The 21,724-nt window shown below is 34.4% G+C and overlaps 2 long non-coding RNA genes across 2 annotated transcripts; both read right to left on the bottom strand.

Moving 5' to 3' along the window:
* Positions 1-10,343: 10,343 nt before the first annotated feature.
* On the bottom strand, positions 10,344-13,990 carry LOC115963818. Its single transcript, XR_004085925.1, has 5 exons — positions 13,685-13,990; positions 13,112-13,520; positions 11,916-12,016; positions 11,413-11,480; positions 10,344-10,903 (listed from the first exon to the last, which is right to left on the bottom strand). It is a non-coding gene; the product is annotated as an uncharacterized LOC115963818 (long non-coding RNA).
* A 1,813-nt stretch (positions 13,991-15,803) lies between these two features.
* LOC115963819 lies at positions 15,804-19,705 on the bottom strand. The gene is made up of 3 exons (XR_004085926.1): positions 19,611-19,705; positions 17,364-17,455; positions 15,804-16,326 (listed from the first exon to the last, which is right to left on the bottom strand). It is a non-coding gene; the product is annotated as an uncharacterized LOC115963819 (long non-coding RNA).
* Positions 19,706-21,724: the final 2,019 nt, after the last annotated feature.

Below are 21,724 nucleotides of genomic sequence, written 5' to 3'. Positions count from 1 at the left end.
CAAGTTTCTCCATAGGTGGGTATCTTTCTTCGGCACCGCGAAGAGCTCGGCTCGTGTTGTATACGGGCTTTTGTACTCTTTCTTCTTCTCTGACTAAGGCAGCACTGACGACTGCGGGGGAGACGGCTAGATAGAGAAAAAACTCTTCTCCTGACTACGATGGGCTCAGTAGTGGCGGGGAGGAGAGATAAGCTTTTAACTCCTCGAATGCCTCCTGACATTCAGCAGTCCACTCGAATGATCTCTTTGGCGTGCAAAAGAAGGGCAAACACTTGTCCGTCGCCCTCGACACGAACCTATTCAACACTGCTATTTTTCTGTTGAGGCTTTGTACCTCCTTCACATTTCTCGGTGGTGCCATTTCCATAATGGCCCGGATCTTGTCCAGGTTGGCCTCGATCCCCCTTTGGGACACCATAAATCCTAGGAATTTTCCCACCATTATCCTGAAGGCACACTTTCCTGGATTGAGCTTCATGTTGTAAGAACAAAGGGTGTTGAATGTTTCTTTGAGATCTTCCAAATGATCTTCCTCCCTTCGGCTTTTTACTAACATTTCGTCAACGTAGATCTGGACATTCCTCCCAATTTGTTGTACGAACATTTTGTTCATAAGTCTTTGGTACGTTGCGCCCGCATTCTTCAGGCTGAAAGGCATTACTTTGTAATAGAAGAGGCCTTGGCTGGTCACGAACGAAGTTTTCTCCTGATTAGCTTCGTGCATTCGGATTTGGTTGTACCCTGAGAAAGCATCCATGAAGCTTAGCAACTAGTGTCGGGCCATTGAGTCTACTAGGACGTCGACCCTTGGGAGAGGATAGCTATCTTAAAGGCAGGCTTTGTTAAGGTCGGTGAAGTCCACGCACATCTACCACTTCCCACTAGCTTTCTTAACCATGACTACGTTTGCCAGCCAATCGAGGTAGTAGACTTCCCTAATGAAACTTGCCTCTTGTAGTTTGCGGACTTCTTCCGCTATGTCCTGATCTCGCTCTGGGGCAAACACTCTCTTCTTCTGTCAGACGGGTGGAAAGGAGGGCAATACATTCAATCGGTGTACCATGACTGAAGGGTCTATTCTTGGCATGTTGTCATGACTCCAGGCGAATACGTCTCGATTGCTCCTGAGAAAAGTTATGAGCTCTTGACGGATTGCGGGGTTAGCGAGGGTTACGATCTTGGTTGTTCGGTCAGGATCGGAACTGTCAAGAGTTATTTCCTCTAGTTCCTCTACTGGCTCCATCACCGTCCGGTGCTCTTCTATATTCAAGGCCTGGACCTGATCCTCCATCTCCATCATGGCTACATAGCACTCACACGTAGCCATCTGACTTCCACGCAGCTCTTCCACTCCATAGTAGGTAGGGAACTTAATCATCAGGTGATAAATTGAAGTTATTGCCTTCCACGAATTGAGCGTGGGTCACCCGAGGATAGCGTTGTAGGCAGACGACCAATCGACCACTAGGAACGTTACATCCTTGATGATCCGCTGAGGGTAATCGCCTACCACCACGGACAATGTGATCGCGCCCAGGGGGGAAGGCTTCCTCTGAAACCAACGAGTGGGGCATTTATCGGAATCAATCGTTCCTTGTCAATCCTTATTTGCTGGAACGCCGGATAGTATAGGATATCTACTGAGTTGCCGTTGTCGATCAACATCCGGTGCATGTTGTAGTCTCCTACCTGTATGCTGACGACGAGCGCATCATCATGTGGATGGTGAAGACATCACGCATCTTCTTCTGAGAATCCGATAATGGGGCCTTCTCTCCGTGCTATCTTCGACACTGTTCCCGTCAGTTGAACATTTTGCACCATCCTAAGGTAGGTTTTACGAGCCTTTTTTGAAGACCTGACTACAGCTATTCCTCCTACTATCATCCTTATGTCTCCTATGGGGGGTCTCGGTCGCTCATTCTCCTGTCGGAGGTGCTGTTCTTGTGGGGGTGGATCTGTTCTCTCCTTGTTAACGAACCTCTGCAGTTTTCCTTGTCTGATAAGGGCTTCAATTTGCTGGTTCAGGTCATAGCAATTGGCTATGTCGTGACCATGGTCATGGTGGAAGCGGCAATATTTATCCCTAGATCATTTGTTGGGATCACTCTTCAGCTTTCCAGGGAATGTCAAAGCCCCCTCGTCCTTGATTTTCATTAGGACTTGATCTATCGAGGCGATCAACAGGGTGAAGCTTATGAATCTTCCCCCCAGGGGCTTAGGGCGTCTCTCATCCCTTCGGTTTCCTATCCTTGCTTTCTTCCGGCCTTGATCCTGCCGGGTGTCTTCTTGCCTTTCTCTTTTCTTGGGTCTCTCTTCTTGCGCCAATAGCGCGTCTTCAACGTTCATATACTTGGTGGCCCTGTAAAGCACTTCTAACATGGTCTTCGGGTCTTTTTTGTACAAGGAGAACAAAAACTTACCCTCCTTCAACCCATTTGTGAATGCTGCTACAAGTATCTTGTCGTCGGCTTCATCGATCGAGAGTGCCTCCTTATTGAAACGGGATATGTAAGCCCTTAAAGTTTCCTCCTCTCGTTGCTTGATACTCATTAAGTAAGCCGTAGACTTCTTGTACCGATGTCCTTCGATGAAGTGCTCAGTAAATTGAGTGCTTAGCTCCTTGAAGGTGCGATGGAGTTGGGTGCCAACTGGCTGAACCAAATTCTTGCCGCACCCTTTAGCGTTGTAGGGAAGGCCCTACACATAATTGCATCTACTACTCCTTGAAGGTGCATCAAGGTCTTAAAAGTCTCTAGGTGGTCTAGAGGGTCCCTGATCTCATCATAATTGTCTATCTGTGGCATACGGAACTTACTCGGCAGGGGAAGAAGTTGACGGGGGTGGTGAACGGCGAGTCAGTTCAATTAACAAGGTCATCAAGATCGCTAGACACTCGCCCTTTGAGAGTGTTCATCATAACTTCTATCTGTTCCTTCATCCCTTGCATCTCCGCGATAATAGGGGATGGAGCCGTGTTTGCGAGGGAAGGGAGGTTCACGTTTTATTACTCCTATTTGCTTGGGGCGTTACTGGCCTGGGGTCCCTCTTGATTCCTTCTGTTAGTGCTGGTTCGTTCTTGGTCTACTCCTTGGTTGTCCAATGCTACGTTTTTCTGGCGCTGCTGCTCTTCCAGGTCACGATTTTGTTTGGTGAGGCACTCCACGGCGGTGGCGAGAGTTTTAACTTTTCTCTCGAGGGCGTTCATGGGCGGTTCTTCTTTTTGAACGTCGTTAGTGGTTGCCGTTGAGCGAGTGAGCACCCTACAACTTTTGTTCGGGAAGCGGTAATATGACTTACACTACGTATTCCCACAGACGGTGCCAATTGATGATGCCGAAAAAATCACCAATAAGCTACATAGTCCTCGTACGCCCAAAATAGCACCTACACAACAAAAAGAGAAGACCTAACAGAGAGCACCAGTGTGGTGCTGGTCAAATACCCTCTGAAGGTCAAGTCAGAACTATTCTCACAACTCTAGAGTGCTAGAGATGGTAAATTATACGTACCTTGGTTTATGAGGGTGCTTGGGTTTTTATAGTAGTAGGGATTAATCCCTTTTCCTTGGAGTAGAAGTTTTTTCCTTATAGGAGTCTTCTTGGGCGTATTTTGCGGGATCCTTTCCATATAGGAATCCCTCTTAGGTTTCTCAAAACGTGGAGGGCAAGTCATTTCCTTACACACGCAAACATGATTGGCAAGCAATCTTTGACTAATGCTGTCAGCTTGCACTATGCCTTCAGTCTTAATCCCGTCAGCTTCAGGATCCCTTCAGCTTTATGATCTTGTCAGCTTCATGACCCCGTCAGCCTTAGGGTGTGCCTTACTGATGCTTCTCCCTACAAATCTCTTCTGTCGACAGTCATCAAATGAGGGCTGACAGCTTAGTTGTTTCTCATCACCTATAAACCGTCGGCTTATCTTTTTGTGATTAATCTCTCCTTTATCCTTATCAATTACCATACTCATCCTTTTTTGCATTTCGTAAAAAGGATTTGTCTAACAAAATTTTTAAATACTTGTTACCAATATCCTCCATCACCATACTTTCTTCAGATGGTTCAAGAAACCCTTGAGCCATCCAATACTAAATCAGTTCATCCTTAATAATGTCATAATCTTTGAGGAAGATTGCACAATATGCAAAACATTTTTTTAAAGATGTTATTGTAAGACTATCAAATCTTGACGTTAATTTCAAAAAGAAATCATCACCACCCAACAAATCCCAAATTTTTACGACACTGTATTCTTTTACTATAACTTTTGAATCATTGAGGGAGGAGTCTACATTGTGTAGGCTAATCTTGGGGTTTGAATTCACAATTTTAAGCCCCAAGCCATCTACTTCATTCACAAATTTATCCAGCATATGTTTGATGGTCTTAACTTTATCAAAATTATAGAATGAAATGCTAGTTACCTGATTCATCATTTGGTTTTGAATCTATACCTTTTGCCCAAGAATCTCATAGTTGAACTTATCTAGCACATTATCAACATCATAAACTACATCTCTAAGCTCTGTTAACTAGATCCTAACAGACTCATCACTTGCCTTTTTTGTGCATCATGTAACATGACATGAATCTTGCATAAGGTGTAAAGAAGATTTTTCAGCTCCTCCTCCTCCTTGTCCTTGAAACCCCACCCAAAATTGGTATGCTCTGTGACTAGTCTTTCCCCAACATCATTAAAGATAATTTCAACAATATATTCTTCCTCACTCTGCAAAAGAGAAATTAGTATGAAAGGTTTGCAAAGTGTTAAAAGTATGGTTTTGTTAGAAATAAACAGCTATGTATAGAGTTGGGACTAAATCAACACCTGTTTGACAATTTTGTCTTTAATTTTTGATGTTGAAACTAAGGTGATTTTTCTCTTCTCAGCACCACTTGAGGTGGATACACTTTCAAGCTTTTTGTTAGACTTTTGAGTTTCCTAAGCTTCTTTTTGAACATTTTGAGACATAGATCCACATGCCATAATGTCATGGCCTACAACTCACTACAAGAAAAAAGGATTGAAAAAAGCATAACATAGTATAGCTTTGACCTATACTTGTCACTTAGGATTTATTTGTGAAAGTGTTATAAAAATGTTGTGAACATAGTATTTCTTGCAATTTTTTGGTTTAACCTTCAATGGATCAAAATTTTGAAGATCAAATTTTATTTTTAATGGGCTCAAGTTTTTTATTTAGGATGTTCAAGATTTTTTTTAGGGTGGTAACAACCCCATATTAATTTAAAATTCAAAATTTTAAGGTATATAAAAAACAATTAAAGTCATGACCACTTTGATTAACATGTAGAGTCCTCCCTACCCTGATACATAAGAATTACTTTTTTTTTTTCTCATATTACATAATTAAAAAATAATAATTGATCAAATTTAATTAGTTAAAGGTCAAATTCAACCAATTACTTTGCTCTCATACTACAAGAGAAGGTAATAAATTTGCCTTTGATCTAGCTAGGCATTTTCCTAATATCTCGGATTATGCCGTTTAGATAGAGGATGTTCTATCCATTTTTTATTCCATACTTCAATTAATATAGCAGTTTTAAAACCGCCCCTAAAAGGTATTTAGGGAAATAGAAATACAACCTATACCAGTGATTTTAAACCGCTGTAATACGTACTGCTTATGCCAGCACTTTTAAAACCGTTAGTATAGGTCATTTTAGATATAGAAATAAGCCCTATACCAGTGTTTTGGAAATGCCATAATAGGCCCTGCCTATACAGCACTTTCAAAAACGCCACTACAGGGTATTTAGAGAAATAGAAATATATCCTATACCAACGGTTTTAAACCGTTGTAATACGTATTGCCTATACTAATGTTTTTAAAACCTCTGGTATAGGTCATTTCAATATTATAAAAATAAGCCCTATTCTAGCATTTTTAAAACACTATAATAGGTCCTGCCTATACTAGCAGTTTCAAAACCGCCACTACAGGGTAACCAATGAAATAGACAATACCCTATTCCAACGGTTTAAAAAACGCTAGTATAGGGATTCTTTTTTTTTTTTTTTAAATTTTTTCAGGCACCTATAATAAACCTGTAATACATATTTTCCAAGCAATAAAAATACAATACCAAATACCAAATACAATACCACTTTAAACCAACAAACCAAATATATTTAATTACACCATATCAATAAATATATACTAGATAATACATCCCAAATGTCTAGAATGTTATGAACAAAATAATACATTCCAACTATGTAGAATGTTATGCACAAAAGAATACACTAGAATGTTATAATAAAGTTTCCAACTACGACCTACACACACACACACATATATATATATCAAAGTTTGAAACTTTATTATAAATATCAAAATGTCAAACTAGCTACTCCAAAATAAGGCCCACTCCTATCAAAATAAATAAATATATAAATAAGGCCCACAATCTACGTCATCATTGCCTAATGCCTAGCATCGGATGATAAGCGTTGATCATTGGGAGAATGGACATCCGCAACTGAATCATCAATACCATCCTACAAATTAATAAACGCACAATGAATTAGATTATTTAACAACGTTAGCAACTGAATGACACAATATCACTAGTCTATTACCAATTGAACACATTATATAACTACATGGATAACGTGGCAAATTCAAGTTAGTCTTCATATAGGTCATTGGTTCTTCCTTGTGTCTCTATCTTAAATTAAATAGGTATTTTTGTAATTGAAAAATGTAGCAAATCATAATTACTAATTATTACTAGATTCATGATATTATCTTATGTCACAAAACACATAATTTAACTTGTCAAAGGTATATTCAATAAATAAATATAAAAATAAAAAGGTTTGTCAAAGGTAGAAAATAGGGATCCGTTGGGATAGTTGAAATAAGGTAACTCTTAAACTACACCTCCCACCTTGTTAATCTGAGATTGAGTGGCTTTGTAAAAAGGTTAGGACGCTAGTTAGTAACATAGATGAATTTATAAACTTTGTTTTTCACATAATCTTAGATTGATACTTCCTATGGTTTTCCAAAGCATTTGGAAACAAGCACTATCTCTTAGAGTGTAGATTGTGAGTGACACCTATCCATGGCAACACAAATATGGGTGGTATTGTTGATACATAAGAATTAATTTTTTTTTCCTTATATTACATAATTAAAAAAATAATTTATCAAATTTAATTAGTTAAAGATCAAATTCAATCAATTACTTTGCTTTCATACTAGGAGAGAAGGTAATAAACTTGCCCATGGTCTAGCTAGGCATTTTCTTAATATCTCAGATTATGCTGTTTAGATGGAGAATGTTCCATCTATTTTTTTTATTACATACTTCAGTTAATAAAGTCGTTTCTCCTCAATAAAGTCTTCAACTTTTCTTCTAAAAAAAGTACTAAAGATGAGCTTTTATAAAGTTAAGGTATCGTAATTAATATATTACTTTATTTTATATACCCATTTTTTTCATCTCCAAAAAAAAAAAAAAAAAGTAACTAAATTAGTTAAGGTATATAAAAAAAATTAAACTCATGACCCTGTCCTAGTACATAAGAATTAAATTTTTATTTTCATATATTACATAATTAAAAAAATAATTTATCAAATTTAATTAGTTAAAGATCAAATTCAATCAATTACTTCGCTCTAATACAAGGAGAGAAGGTAATAAACTTGCGCATGGTCTAGCTAGGCATTTTCTTAATATCTCGAATGATGCTGTTTAGATAGAGGATGTTCCATCCATTTTTTATTCCATACTTTAGTTAATATAGCCATTTCTTCTCAATAAAGTCTTTAGGTTTTCTTTCTAAAAAAAAAAAAATATACTAAAAATGAGCTTTTATAAAGTTAAGGTATCGTAATTAGTATATTACCTTATTTTATATACCCATATATTTCATTTTTAAAAAAAAGTGAGTAAATAAATTAGTTAAATCAAAAACTTAAAAAAGGTGAACATATCATAATGATAATTATTAGTATATTTGTAGACTCGCAAAATTTGAAGAAAATAGACTTCGCAGGCCAAGTGAATTTGGGCTAGAACAAGCACAAAGGACCCGCAGGTCAACAGAAGGAGCCCTTGGACAAAATGGCGCACAACTAGGAGCTATGGGCCCAACAGTAAAGAAAAGAGGGAAAGCCCCAAAAAGTGAGGCAACAGCCCAAGAATGGGTGCGGCCCGGAAACCTTAATCAAGTAGTAGAAGGCCCAAGAATGGGCTCAAGACCTAAAAGGCTAAGAGCCTGTTTGGCCAACAAAATGTGGTCACTCAATTTCCATCACTCATCACTCAATTTTTCACATCCGTTTGCCTTCATCACTCACTATTTTTTACACTATTTGGAGGGCCCACGCCTGTCATGGTGCAGCTTTTTTTTTCTTTTTTTTTTTTCCACTAGCAGCTTCTTTTTTTTTTTTTTTCCTCCTGGGCTAGCTATTCGGTCTGGGTTTTTTTTTTTTTTTTTTTTTTTTTTTTTTTTTTTTTTTTTTTTTTTTCACTAAGTTTGGTGAGTCTAGGTACTAAAAAAAAATTAAAAAAAAAAAAAAAAAAAAGAAAGAAGAAGAAACCAGACCGCCAACCCAGAGAAGAAAGAAAAAAAAAAGTCAAAAGTCAAAAGTTGCGGCTGAGTACTGTTTGTGGGTCCCCTATGTATGTTTAATTACAATATTGCCATTGAGTTATGAGTTATGGAAACTGAAAAACAGCCAAAATGTGTTTTCAGTTTCCATAACTCATAACTCAAAAATCACAGAATTGAGTTATGAAAACAGAGTTATGGAAACAGAGTTATCGTTTGGCCAAACAACCTTTTTACTATGGGTCCCATCATTTTTGAGTTATGAATTATGAAAACTGAGAATTGAGTTGCGGAAACTGCTAATCCAAACAAGCTCTGAAGCACCCAAAAGAAGTGGTAATGGAACAACCTCATTCCGCCGCAGTGGGACTAAGTCCAGATCCCAGAATCCTATACAGATACTTTCCGATAGCCCACGCTTAGGTCCTTTATTTGGACTTGGGTTCAGCAATGACTTTTGGTTTTCAACCCATTTAGTCTTTTTTTTCCCCTTTTCTGGGCTCAACCCATTTACTTGGTTCAAAACAATTTCGAATTGTACGTGTTAAGAGAGCAAAACTGTGAGCAATTTGTACATGAAATGAACAGAATTGACCTATAACGTTTTGGAAGGACTATTGGAAATACAAGCAAAATCTGAAGTATGAAATGAAAAGAACATAATCTAATCTAACATTTTCTCAATAGGGTAGTCAGCTGAAATTTGCATTTGCAGAACAACAGCACAGTGGTGAATAAGTCTATTAAAACAAATAATAATAATAAAATTAAAAAAAAAAAAAAAAAAAACAGCACAATGCTGAATAGAGGAAGAGGACAATGCAATTGAGCTGCTGAAATAAGTTGGAGGATGGATAGAAAAGTAATCTTATTGGCTTTTGGTGGGCTCTAGTGACACTTCAAACTCCCATTTTCTCATGAAACCAAATCATCTTTTTATTTTTATTTTTTTTAATAGGGAAAACATTTTCATTTTCTATCTGCCCACTTTTCAACCCAACCAAACAAAACCAGTCTAGTTATTAATGAAATTGAAGAGATTATCCCATGGCTCGACTCAAGTACAGGTCCATAGAGAAAGATTAAGGATTGCATAGAAGAAGAATCTGGCATGATGAAAAAATTTTAATCAAACTAATTTTTGGTCAAGAAACTAAAGTAGATGTTAATAAAATGAAATCAATAATTGATAACTTTAGTTTTGTTAGGCATATTTTGATTCCCTCCTATGTGTAAATCAAGTGGACTCAGCTTTGGTTGGAAAATGACATTGATATAGAAGTGACGGCCCAAAACTGACATTTCATCCATCTTCTAGTATTCAAGGTTCATGAATCATGATCGATTAGCCACTAAAAATTGTCATAGCATGACATTTCAGCAACAAGCAATTGAGCATATCAATGTTGATTTTGATATTAGATTGAAAATGAAAGAATTCAAAACAATTGCCGTCACATTTTAAGTACTATTGGTAAATAGCCTCTTACAAATGCATAATCATTTTACAAACTGATCGATATAAAGAATTCAACCAAAACAAAAAACAATAGTTGTCACAAAAAATTAATTACATAAGATTCCAAATTGGTGGGCCTTGTGGAACTAATAGTGATGCCAGTAGAAAATTCATATATGAACAAGGACTTATTAGCCTAGGATTTAGTGGCAATAGATTCACGTGGCCAAACTTTAGCTGGGGAAAATGAAAACATAACATTACGGGAAAAAAAAAAAATTTATGACCAATGGACCAAAGGTTGGAAGAAAGGTAAAGTTACAAATTGGTCTAGTCCTCATGAGATTCTTGGTTTTCCCCATCCAACTCTTCACCCAAATTTGTTCATATCAACCAGATTATCAGCAGAGTCATAAATTAATTCCACTTCTACATTAAACAAACAATTCACCAACATGCCAGGAGCTTAGTAGCTCAACTAGCACTTTTTTTAATTAAGAAAAGGAACGAATTTTATTATAGGATCATCCATACATCCATGACTTCACTGATACTGTTACTTCAACAAAGTTTTATGCTGGCCCCTCACAAGCTTGATATCCCCATCTCCAGCTAAATCATTCCTACTGTGAAGGGAACAAGGAAGCAGACTTTTTAACAAAGCTTGGATACACTTGAGGTTTGCCTTTTGTTATGCATAGCTCTCCTCCACTTAGGGCCAACTGCCTCGAATTTGTCAAATTCATACTCAAAGCTGCCCCCATTCTAGCTTCCTCCTTGTACGTCTGCTAGCAATTATAATAAATTGTTCCTCCAGCTGGAAACAATAGACATTGTCTCAATTGCATTTTCCTACACATGATAACAATATAATCATGTGACGAAGCAAGGAAAAAAGAGAAAAAGTTAGTATTGGGAAAACAGAATAGAGGAATGATGAAATATGAGTATATTATATGTACGATATTCAGTTTTAAAAGCATGCTCAAAACAATCTTGAGAAGATACAAATAGAGTCCTCAATGTCCAAAGCTCCTTTCATCCATGATTAATGGCACCAAAGACAGTGAGAGGTCATTACAGGGCATGGTTGGTCATTAACTGTCTAGTGTTGCCCAAAAAAGATATTATCCAAGCACTTCAAAGGCAAGTTGCTTACTAATCTGCTCTGAAAAAAGAAACAAAGATAGCGGAGCATGTGTCGCATCTAGCCTTTTCTAAATCATTATGGAAGTCATCAGAATGTATGAACACCGTGGTTGCTTAAACCACTTATCAGTACTGATCATAAACTTATAGAACTTTTCACTTCAATTTCTAAGGTACAAAACCAAATTGTACAAATTTTTTTGAATAATCACCTTATATGTAAGTGAGTGGGATCTATCCGCCGAACAATTGCATGATCTAGTGCAATCAGAATGGTCACCTGTTGGGTATGAAAATAGAGTAAAGCTTACAAGAAGAAAACACCAGAAAAAATGGAAAACTATTGTGTCCCAAGGCCACATGGCAGATAATTATGCAGCAGCAGATTAGGATAAATAAGCAGTAGTAGATTAGGTTGATATTGTTTAAAATTTATATTTGATAGGACAGTTATCTCACTATGAGTATTAGATATGTACTATGAAGAAAGGAATGGAACTTAAGCAGAGAATTAATCCCAACAATCCTTTCTCCTTAAGTTCAGGAGCTTAGTCTCCTCAAATTGACCAAGTAGCCTAAGTTATCTTTCAATTATCTTGGTTCATATCAAAAACCTTAATAGAATATTGTATTTTTAAATGTCCTAATAGAGATAGGTACAAATGATTTTTACTGAAATGCTTATGAGGACAACCAACAAGTAAAAAGACTTAACTATAGATGTCTAACGCATGATCCAATAAGCTGTTGAAGTCATTTGATAGAAGCAACTATTCCATAAGCACAGGAAAATCCATGGCCTCACCTATTGCTTTGCTGGAAGTGTTGTCATGTATAATATACTGATCAAAACATGTAAATAAATGTACAATATGGTTCAAGTTGACTGACAACTAGATATTTCTGAGGGGAGAGAGAGAAAACGCAAGACAACAAAATCAACATGGTTTTAGTGCAATCTTCAAGAAATCTAATTACAAGTAATATGGCATATCTAAAGTCATAACTTGATCTCAGAAAAAAAATGCAATCAAGGTCTAGTTCAATTTGAGTTGAATCTCAAGATTATGGGGTACAGTAAATTGGAATTTAAGTTCATGCACAATTCTAATCAAGACAAACTAAATAAATAAATGTCATTGATTATTTCTCAACATTGAAAATTAACTTAAAAATAATTTATGATATTAACAATATATAATGGACTTTAAAATTCCAGGTTCACTTAGTGATAATGTTAAAAGCCACAGCCATACATTCGGCATTTCTTCCCATAAGTTACACATACACCTAAGGGTGAACAGGATACAATAAAATGACTTTTGAAATATGTAAAAAGAAAGAGCCCTAATTATTAGAAAACTGACAAGTCAAAAATTTATTCTGAAGACAATGCAATAGTAAGAAGCAGACTAGAATTTTTAAATACAAAACAACATTAATGGAATTGATTGAAACAAAAATTTGAAGGTCTACAAATGTATGCAGCGAAATATGATACACCACATGTAAATAGAGGTTTCCACCAAAAATGAAGGGATATCTCTATGATATAACTAGTTATTTGGAAATAGCAGTTTATTAGAAAGTGGTGTTAGAGAAAGAGAAGGAAAAAAAAAAAAAAAAGGAAATGTGAGAGAACACAAAAATTTATTGTGATGTTACAATTGGAATAAAAAATTTCTGGATATATGGAACAAGGGCATTCTTGGACCATTCTGTGCTGAAGTACATGAACACTAATTGGGAAATGAAGGATAACCAACGCTGTAAATTGTATATGCCTAACAAATTTAGCAAATAGTACGAGAAATTGGAAGTAAAAAAAGGAAGAAGAACAAAGGAACATTGATAGCTTTTGTTGGAAGAGAGAAATCAAAAGAGAAGTAGATGAGAAATGAGGGAACTCACAAACTTTTGATGACATAATTGCAATGGAATCAATTTAGAATTCCCTCTATTGTGACTCCTGGACTATCAACAATATTCTACTAACGGGCCACTCCCACTGCTTCCATATCCATTTCATTGATGCAGAAATTTGGATTATGGCAAATCTTGGACCACTCTGCACTGCCCCCCTTTGCACATTTTTCCTTTAATTAGGGGCAATGACAAATAAGTTCTTCTAATAAGGTGAGGCATTTCATGGCTCGTGTGCCGTGGGAAGATATATTTAGATCTTGCAATTGTGAAGATTCTATAGCTGAACAGTTGAAAGGTCCAAAACATTCAGGAAAAGCTTCCATTCCATCAAATTCCTCTGATTCAAAAACTAGGAGTGGCTAGCTCTTATACCTTAAGAATTGCCATGCGTGACCTGTGGATTAGAAATTTTGATATATTGTCCAATGATGCAATGACATCAACACTTAAAAATACACATATAAGAATACCAAGGTAGAAAAGCTGCAATGATGTCTAAACTAATTACAAACTCACTTTTTTTTTTTTTTTTTTTGATAAGTGAAATTACAAACTCACCTTATAATTGTGCAGGTCTTGGAATTTGTTATTAGTATCGGAAGAAGAATTTTTTTCTTAGCCTCGCTTTATTTTCAGCAATATCATGTTCTTTGTTTCCCCTGTTTTGGGATTGGTCAAGAAGAGCAAGTAATGGTGGTTATTGATAAAGGGGTGCATTAAGGCTGACAAATTAATGCCCAAATAACAACATAAGTTCTTGGTAGTTAGTAATTCTTAATTTTTCATTTATTTTTAGCTTAAGTTTTGTTAACTTCTAAGAATGAGCTAACAACAATAAATATAGTGCTAGGATTTTAAAATGCAACCAAAAAGTTAGATTTCTAGTAAATTGAGGAATTATAGGATGAGTTGTCCCCCCTCCCCCAAAGGGAAAAAAAAAAAAAAAAAAAAAACTGATTTTTAGTTGATGCCCTAGAATAATATAATATTTGTAAATTTTAAAATATCAATAATTTGCATAGTATTTTTCCAGCACATTTAAGAAAGCATTGGAATTAGATATGGAAAACCATACAATTCTCAAGCATTATGTTATGTTGGTGGAAGGGGCGATAAGCCTTCACAACAAAGAGAGTTGAAGTACTTGAACTTATTGGTGCATTAGTTGAAGTACTTCAAAATTCTCCCAATTAAAAAAAAACAAGTAACCAATAACCCTATAGACACACCATGCCCAAATTTTGTGAATAAGTTGAAGAATTGGTATTTGATGCTATAATATATATATATATATATATATATATATATATTATAAAAAGTAAGATTTGGAGAAGAGAAAAAGTAGGAAGTCTGTTTTACACGGACATACTATCGGCTTTCTATGACATCGCATAAAATTCAGTTGTTACCAGTTGAATGATCCACATATTATTAAAAGGATTTTACTAATGTATGCACTTAGAGCATATGTTAGTAAACCATTTTTGAAAATTTTTTATCGGAAATTGTAAAAGCTGTCAATAGCTTTTATCGGGAATTGTAAAAGTTGATAGCTTTTACAATTTCCAATAAAAATTTTTTCAAAAGCAGATTTGTTAAAAATCAATACTGCCTCTCTCTAGAAACTTCTAGAACTTCTCACACAATCTCTCTCTTTCTAGAAATTTCTCTCTAAACATTTCTCTCTTTCTGTCTTTCCGGAATTTTCTCCAAGATAGTTCTCATATTTTCTCTAGTAGCTTCCCTGCACTAGTGAATTTCAGCCACAAATTTATAAGAGCACTCACATCAGCTCGTGTAAATTTATCATCTATTTTACACCGAAAAAGCTACCTTTTCTATTTTACACATCCAATTTTACAAAACACCCACATCAGTTCATCTATTATACACTATATTTTATATAAATAATATTTTTATATTCTTTTTTTAATATTATTTTACCTACCGTTTCTTTTTCCAATATATCCTTTTCTTTCTTCTTTCTTTCTTTTTCTTTTATCTCTGCCGCTTCCTCTTTCTTTTCTTCCTATTCTTTCTTCTTCTTTCTCTCACGGTCAAAACCCAGAGGCACCAGAGCTTTTCTTTCTTTTTCTTTTATCTCTGCCGTTTCCTCTTTCTTTTCTTCCTCTTCTTTCTTTCACGGTCAAAACCGATCTCCATCAACGCCGATCTCCATCAACACTGATCTCACCGATCTCCGTCAACCCATCACCGATCTCCATCAACACCGATTCACATCACCGATCCAAATCGCCTCTCCAATCCACGATCCACAATCACCGACCACCAATCAAACGATTTTGTTCTAGTGGTTGATTTTGTTGTTGATTTTGTGGTTGATTTTTTATGTTTGTAGTTGATTTTTGATTTTGTGTCTGTGGGAGTGTGTCTCAGAGGAAGAAAGAACATGATGACTGATGGTTTGTTGTGCAGATGGAGAAGAGAGAGAAAAAAACGAGCGAACCCGAAATTATTAAAATATTGTATACACGAGCTACAGTAACCGTGTATATATCCACGGTTACTGTAGCTCGTGGAAAAATATACATGATTATACAAGACTTTGGAAGCACTAATATAGAGCAATTTTGCTTCAGAATGTGTAAAAATGGTAGTTTTTTCTATTATACAAGAGTTTCCACCCACTGATGTGGATGCTCTAAGGTGTCTAAAAGGTTGGAGAATGGCATTAATTTAGTGCCAATAAAAAGGAAGAAGCTAGAAGCTTCAAGTTGGTTTCCTAACCGACATACATCTAGTATAAATAGATGCAATGATGGCTGAAGTGAAGTAAGGGTAATGTAGTAGGTGTGGGAGACTTGTGAAGTGAGTGTGTGTCATAAAGCACCAAGTGAGAGATGTGTGAAGTTGTATGAGGTGAAGTGTGTCAGAAAGTTAAGAAAAGACGGTCAAGGAGTGGTTTTGTCATAGTGTTAGTAGGTAGGTGTCTAGAAGTAAAGAAGTGAGGTGTGTGCAGTGAAATAAAGGTGCTGTGTGCAGTGCACTAGTGTTAGTGAGTTAAAACATCAGTGTTTGTAAAGTGTTTTAATTCCAAGAATCAAATTTTAAATAAAAGCTTTTTGTTCAACAATTTAGTATTAGAGCTTCTGCTAACTCAACAGCTATCTATTGGTAATGGACACTCTTGGACCTCCAAAGTGGGTGAGGCAATGTGTAGGAGCAGATGGATCAGCTTTCTGCAATCATAAGTACAGTACGCAGTTTTTGAAGAAAATCGTCAGTCTTCATCAAGAGCAGAAGATTAGGGTCATCAGTAACAGATAAAGTAATTTTAACTGCTGAACAGAATTTTAACAACAATAAACAAAGTGTTATACTACGCAATAATGATTCTAAATAACCATCTCATATGAAAACAATGCAGCAGCTCACATACCCGACAATCATAAAAGACTCAGGAGTTCATCATTTTAGATGCAAGTTTCCAGGTATTAATATCCAAATGATTTGGCGAATTCATTCTACTAAGGTAAATCACTAGTCCAAGCAATCCACTAAAACATTCGAAATATGAAAATGGGAAAACCAGTAAGCAGAAAAAATTCCAAAAGCAAATATCACACCACAATCAAGAAAAATATTAATCATTTCCCCCCTTAACTTGAAAAAATCCTACACTTTTATGCATAATGAACTTTTACATGATCTTGAAATCTAAATCTTTTACTTAGTTGGATATTTAAATTTTCAAAATGGATAAGCTCAATTTATGCAATATTGATTGGCAATGATTGAATGGTATATAAAGAACAAAAGACATAATTAGATTAACGAAAAAATAGTGGCAATACATTATTAATTTAAAATAGCAAAAACAATGAAAAAAATGAGGTTGGTGATGGCATGCCAAGTATACCCTCATTCCTAAATTGTAAAGGGTAGTACATTATAATGAAATGGTCTCAAATGTTGGAAAATGAGCAAAAGATTTCATGAAGGCTTTCTTTAGTTGACTGAAAAGCTACTACTAACACAAATCATGTATAATTAATTTCCTAGAAGGCTTTCCTCAGTTAACTGAGAAGCAGCTACTACCAACACCAATCATGCAAAAATAATTTCCTAAAAATATAACGGATTATCAAATTTTTTATTTATTTTGCTAAGTAACAGGTTAGAAAATGTTGTTGGACAATTGAAATGAATAATACACTTATTGGATTGAATCAATACTTTATATACTAGAAAACATTAGAAAATTGAGAAAACTTACCAACTAAAACTTCTGTAGGCTTGGGAGGGGATTAAAACATCATATTTAATTTTTCATCCAGCTGAACACAACAGATTTGTTGTCCCTAGTGCCTGCACATCAAGGCATCATATTTAACTAATTGAATAATATTTAAGGTCTATTAGTAATGTGGATACAGGTGTTATTAATTCCGCTAAATAAGGATGGGAACCTGAGGATAATTTGAGGTTCATTTTGGATAAGGTATTGAAATAGAGAAAAGCATTTAATCTTGGAACAATTATGCTAGAAAAACTGATCTCCCTTTCTTTACTCAATAATACAAAACTTTGTTTTTTCTTTTAGTTCTAATAAATTTTATGAGGATTAATGAACTTACAAAGGAGGTTTCATAGTCATTTACTCAAGGTCTCAAAGTGAGGCAAATATGTAATTCACTATCTTATTTCTATCTTCTTTCATTTTTTATTTTTATTTTTAAGTTTGTTGCTATCTTTAGTTACTTGCTTTTGGATTCTGAATAATTTTCAAAGAAACCTCGCAAATGATACAAGGCATAGAAAACCATAGAAAACCCAACATGCAATTCCAACCACTTCAGCTGCTGCTAATGGTGTGTCATCTTCACCCACCACACACAAAAAGCAGTACAGATAATAGTTACAAGTTTGAGCATCAAAATCTGATTAAGAGTACTGACCCTTATAATGAAAAAACATTCAATTTGACAATTCAGTTTGAATCTGAGTTTAACAATCAGTTTGAATCTAAGTTTCTTAAGTACAAAAAGACTAGGAAAGCTAAGGAAAAAATTTGCAAGTCTATTTTGTTGCCATGAAAATTTTACATTTATTACTTTATCAGTCTTTGATTTAAGATTATTGTGGTAAATATGTTGAAAGTTATGTTATAGAAAGAACACTTTGAGTTGTTAACAGAAGTCCATTTGTGAATATTTATAATTCATTAACCTCAGTTTCTACTACAAAATAAAAAATAAAAAAAAGTGAATTCCAGATTAAATTATGCAAATGATTGAAAGAATTTTCTGTTATTAATGGTCCAGGAACAGGAAAAACCCATACAATTTGAGCTTTTTGTACTATAAATATATTTAAATAAAAAAATCACCTTAATTTTTTGTACGCCATCTAAATTTTATTATTTTAAAGGCTAGATAAGCTTCTTCTTTTTCTTTTTCTTTTTCTTTTTTTGAGAGAAAGATAAACTTCTTCTTGAACAATTTTAGTAGCTTTTTTACAAATAACAATATCATGATCAATAACTTCAGCCAGATGTGATTTAATCCTTGAAACACCTCCATCAAAACTTACATTTTAAACAACAATCTAATTTGAAAACATTTAAACAACAATCTAATTTCTCAACATGTTTGCAAAATTGATCTTTCTTTCTATCCATATTTATTTCTCCTTGATCAAATATAAATTTATTTGCAAAAAAAAAAAAAAGGATCTATACAGGAGTATTACATAATTTTTTTTTGAGAATCACATAATTATTTTTTTTCTCTCTCTCCCAATTATATATATATATATATATGGAAAGAGAGAGTTCAAACTTCAAATAAAATAAAATATTAAAACAATTTAGAATTTTTTTATTCACTTAATGAAATTAAGAGCACGCTTTAAACATTATATATCCATACTCATTCCGAATTGGTCTGTTTTCTCAATAGTGTTAAATATCAAATTAAAATTTTTATCTTATTTTAATTGTTGTGTTTAATAAACTATTGATTTAGCCTAGAAAAATCAAATCAATGGCATGTTTAGAGTGAACTTACTAGATTAGTATACAAACAGGTAGATGCAGTCAGTGGACCCCAAGAGAAAGAGAAAAGGTAACAACGTCTGAGAAGAAGAGAATTTTTTGTACTACTTAAAAAATTCATATATTGACGACAACAACGACCAAAAAACACGGCTAAACCCACTGCCTATCATACTTTGATTTGTTTGTCTTTTTGTAATGTCTTTTTCAGTGTTCACTTACTACCCCAATTCAAATATTCAATGCCACGGCTCCATCTACCCCCACTGACGAGACAAGAGCCAATCAACAGTTTTATATTTTACATTCACTTACACAAAAAGACAAAAGCTGAAAAGCCAATTTATATTGTCAAAAGATAAGAGCATGCCTAAGTCTAAATCACAACACAAGTCATCAGTAGTCAGACTGAGTATGAGATAGAGAAAAAGAGATGAGATAGAGAAAAAACAGAGAGACCTGTAATACCTTGATGTTGCCGGCTGAGGTCAGGGGCGGCGGCACGTTGAAGGCTGAAGTTCTTATTTCCCGATCTCGCCGTCGCCGTCGCCGTCGCCGCACTGGTTTTGCTGTTGCTGAGTCCCTGACTGCTTAAGACCCTAATATAGTTTATAGAAATTTAATTATTATTATTATTATTATTATTATTGTTGTTGTTGTTGTTGTTGATTTAAAAATCTGTCCTGGGATTTTTTTTCCTGGTATTTATTGGGCATTTAGGCTTGTTATTTATTTTTTTTTTTGGGATTTTAGTTTTAAATTTTTTTTATGCTTTTTCTTTTTGCTTGAAATGCCTTAATATATTATCAAGTGAACCAAACTATGGACCAAAGTTTAATTTTATTGAGCATAAAAAAAAATTTAAGGTAGTCACAAATCTTTTTTTAAGGATAGACAAATATAAAATTTTAAATTATTAGATATAATTTTTTTTCAAAGGTACAAAAAGCCAACTCTTTTCCTTGTATAAATTGGATAAGGTGAAAATGTGTGGATGCATTTGTATGGATCTCTCATTCATTGTTTTTGTTCAAGACCGGTGATTATGAAGCATTTAAAATCAAAGCAATATTGTAGAAAAGTCTAACTTAACAAAAATATTTTCTTTATAGAATGAAATGTTAGATTGTTCAGTGTGCTTAAAGTAGATAAAGTTGTTTACCATGACATTTTCAAAACTACGCAAAAGTAGAAGTTTAGTACATTGGGTAAATTTTTATTTATTTTTTATTTTTTATAATCTCTTCCACACAATTTAAATTGTTTGAAAAACAAAAGAAATGTGCAGTAAATCTTACAATAATATAATATAGCATAAAAAGGTAAAGAGTATTCCCGCCCCCTCTCCCCAAAAAATTAAAATTAAAATTAAAATAAAAGGAAAGAAGACTTCTTTTTTGATGAACTGAAAAGAAGACATGTGTTCATGAAATATGTGTTTATACATATCTACTATCTTTTAAACTTGAATTATGGTAGGATATAAAAATAATACCATTACCCCATACTCTTGATTAAAGCATAGTTGTATGTGTGTAGTTGAATTTGATTTAGAGAGTAGTTGAATTGAATATATATTATTAAAAAAAAAAAAAAGTACATCTACTAAAATAGTAAGGTTATACTGTTATACTTAACAGTAATTTTGTCATATTTCACATCACATTAAGAGTTAAAAAATAAAGTGTTATATTAATTTTCTATTGGTTTTTCTTTTTTTCACATTAGGGTAAAAAAAGATAGTGTTGTATCAAATTTGATGGTATGTCACAAAATAACTAATATTTATTTTCTTCCTCAAAAAAACTAATATTTATTTTAGTTAATTCATTTTCATATCCTTTTTTTCGTAGATATTTTATTTAAAATTCAACAGTTACCAAAGGCAGTTTCATTCACATGTTAATCCTACAATCATGAGTATTGTTCAAAATATAAATCAGTTTTTAACATTTCACTACGTGGACAATTTGATACTTTTTTAAGAAACCCAAACCAAGCAAACATGTTTAGCCCCCAAAAAATGACACTCACTCCCTTCCATTAATATTAGTAACAAAATATTCCAAATTTTTAACAAATTCCTTTTACCAAAGTTTAACCATCGTTAGTAAAAATAGTATCCACATAAAAAAAATAAAAATGAAAAGAGCAACCAACAAAGCCAATTCTACAGAATCATTTCGGCATGAATGGTGACCAGTAAGATAGCTTCGAAATCCAAATTTTTCATTACATGCCTAGTGCTAGGCCCAGCTATTGGTTGGGTATGAACAAATCAGGCTCTTTTTTTTTTTTTTTTTTTTTTGAGAAATGCATGATTAGTTCATTGCCCTTCAAATTTATGATTACTTGTCTTGCCTCATAAACCTGTTACCCTAATACAATACAACCATCATCTTCTTGCCACTCTTAAGCCATCACACGAGTTCCAAGCTAAACCAACGAAGATTGGCTATTATGAGATTGATAACAATAACACTTAACAAAATATAGTAACAAATCCAACATGGCAGCTAACTTAGTAATTTGGTACTATCAATGCATTAAATCATGTCTTTGACCTATGTTATAGAGGGAGA

This window comes from Quercus lobata, chromosome 10 (assembly GCF_001633185.2).
Source record: "Quercus lobata isolate SW786 chromosome 10, ValleyOak3.0 Primary Assembly, whole genome shotgun sequence".
Lineage (NCBI taxonomy): Eukaryota > Viridiplantae > Streptophyta > Magnoliopsida > Fagales > Fagaceae > Quercus > Quercus lobata.
The sequence above is the reverse complement of the archived record's forward strand: the minus strand, read 5'-3'. Positions and strand labels throughout refer to the sequence as shown.